The sequence below is a fragment of the Penaeus japonicus genome, unplaced genomic scaffold (genome assembly GCF_977035675.1).
Source record: "Penaeus japonicus unplaced genomic scaffold, GWHDUDI00000001_assembly GWHDUDI00000018, whole genome shotgun sequence".
Taxonomy (NCBI): Eukaryota; Metazoa; Arthropoda; class Malacostraca; order Decapoda; family Penaeidae; genus Penaeus; species Penaeus japonicus.
The window spans coordinates 27544732-27547231 of record NW_028234420.1 but is presented as its reverse complement, the minus strand read 5'-3'; the positions used below and the strand labels follow the sequence as shown (position 1 = coordinate 27547231).

The following is a 2500-nucleotide window of genomic DNA, read 5'->3' as shown; positions in this document are numbered from 1 at the left end:
AATGATAATAATAATAATAATAGTAATAATAATAATAATAATATATAAAAACATAGGTGATTCCTAAGTTGCTAGAACAGTAAGACAGACGATGCAAACCAAATTCCAATACTAGTAAGAGAATCGAATCATCTATACAACACTCCGACACTATATCTAATACTATCAAACCTTTCACCCCCTTATTCACTTTATAGACTGAATGGGTCCATAGACCCGGATGACTCATAGCTGAGATTTCGACAAAAGGACCGGAGGAGGTCGACTTGACTCAAGACGAGACGGAGTGAGACTTTGGTTTGAGTTTGTGTTTCTGTTTGAAAGTCGATGCGAAGTTCCTCTAACCTTATCTGGAATTACGATTTGGTGATTATCTAAATGTAGATTATACTAATTCGCAGATTTATATATTTTTGGCCAGGCTAGGGCGCATTATCTGGGGAACAAGATATGCCAGTCCTAGAATACTCTTTGCCTCCTCCCTCGTGGACAATGATGTATAATCCTCTCAGAAAGAAACCCTAGTGGAGTGCTCTTACAATGAATCTATCAGTCTATAATCGTACTAGAAATTTGTTAACTTTGAATATGCAGTTGTAACTCCACCAAAACCGTTTAGAGATGAACCTAGACACGTTGAGACCGATGGAATGCAATTGCAATGTAACCAAAACGGAGGCTGGGCGGCCGGAGGTGGATCCAGGACCAGGAATGGGCATGACTGTTGGAACCCTGGCTTGAATGATGGGCGACAGCGTTGCATTTTGGTTGCTGTTGTTAAGTTTTCTGACGCTAGATCTGGTTACTGAGGATTTCAAGTATTGATGAAGGATTATTTCGATTCATTATTCATTTACGTATAATCACATTACATAATATGTATTTACATGTGTATTTTACATGTATTTACATATTTTCATTTTTTTATTTCATGGAATACGTATATTTGCTACAAACTCAACTTTCAGTTTATGATTTCTCCTCTGGAAGTGCATTGAGATGAACCCAGTCCTCTTTCCTGGTATTACTGGATTAATCAAAACGGAAGTGTGGATGAACTTGGATGACTAATCCACTTCTCCGCCTCTTTGTGTTTATATGTTCTTTTTCGGGGCCTCCCTCTTCGTCTTCTCCCTCGAACTTACAACCCTTCTCTCTTTCTCTCTCTCTGTCTCTCTCTGTCTCTCTCTCTCTCTCTCTCTCTCCCTCTCTCCCTCTCTCCCTCCCCCCCCCTCTCTCTCTCTTTCTCTCTCGCTTTGTCTCTCCCTGTCTCTCTCCCTCTCTCTCTCTCTCTCTCTCTCTCTCTCTCTCTCTCTCTCTCTCTCTCTCTCTCTCTCTCTCTCTCTCTCTCTCTCCCTCTCTCTCTCTCTCTCCAGACTCCGTCAACCGCACCTCGACGGAGGAAAGGAAACTCAAGAGTCTCCCCTGGAGGATGTCTGGTAGAGGGACGACGTAGAGGGGTGGCGAAGACGGGCGACGAAGAGGGGTGGCGAAGAGGGGCGGCGAAGACGGATGGCGGATGGGGGTTCTTAATCCCGGTCCTCTGCTCAGGGAGGAAAGGTTAGAGGATGAATGAGTGGATAGATGGGGTGGGTGGATGAGGGGATGAATGGATGGATGGATAGATTAATGGATGGAAGGATGGATGGTTGGTTGGATAGATGGATGGTTGGATAGATGGATGGTTGGTTGGATGGATGAATGGATGGTTGGATGGTTGGATGGATGGATAGATGGTTGGATGGATTGATGGATGGATGGACGGACGGACGGACGGATAGGGGAAGGAAGGATGGGTGGATGGATGGATGGATGGATTGATGGATGGTTGGATAAATGGAAGGTTGGATGGATGGATGAATGGATGGATGGATAGAAGGAGGAAGTTAGGGAAGAGGAGAGGGAGTGAGTCACTCTCTTTCTCTCTCTCTCTCTCTCACTCTCTCTCTGATGGAAGGGCGCGTGACAACTTTTCATAATGATAACTTTTCCGCGGATGTTTTACTCTGATATGTTTTGATATATATGGATGTTTTTATTATGATTAGGCATATTTTTTTTGTATATATAAGTGCTTATATTGTGTTCAGTTGTGATGTATAATTTGTGTTTATATCATATTGCTATACTTTCGTGTATATATGACCTTTGGTTCTAATGAGAAATATTAATTTATTTAATGCCTTCTCTGTTAATGATGCATTTTTTTCAGATGTGTTTTTATTTGTTTATCTTTTTATTGTTTTTTTGCAGATGATATTCTATAGTTAGTGTCCTGTTTTCGATCATTATTTTTTATTATCATCATCATTATTAACATCATCATTATCTATATCACTATTATCATCATTACTTTCATTATCATTATTTTTATCATTATCATTATCTTCATCATCATCATTATCTTTATTCATTATTTCATTTTTATCATTATCATTGACATCAACATCATAGCTATATAAACATCACTATTCCCTTTTCTTGTCATCACAATTGCCTT

At 40.2% G+C, this 2500-nt stretch overlaps 1 pseudogene across 1 annotated transcript in view; it reads left to right on the top strand.

The window, feature by feature from the left end:
* LOC122264539 (uncharacterized) overlaps window positions 1-2500 on the top strand; it is a 48587-nt pseudogene that overhangs the window by 21147 nt on the left and 24940 nt on the right. The gene's annotated exons all lie outside the window — the stretch shown is intronic.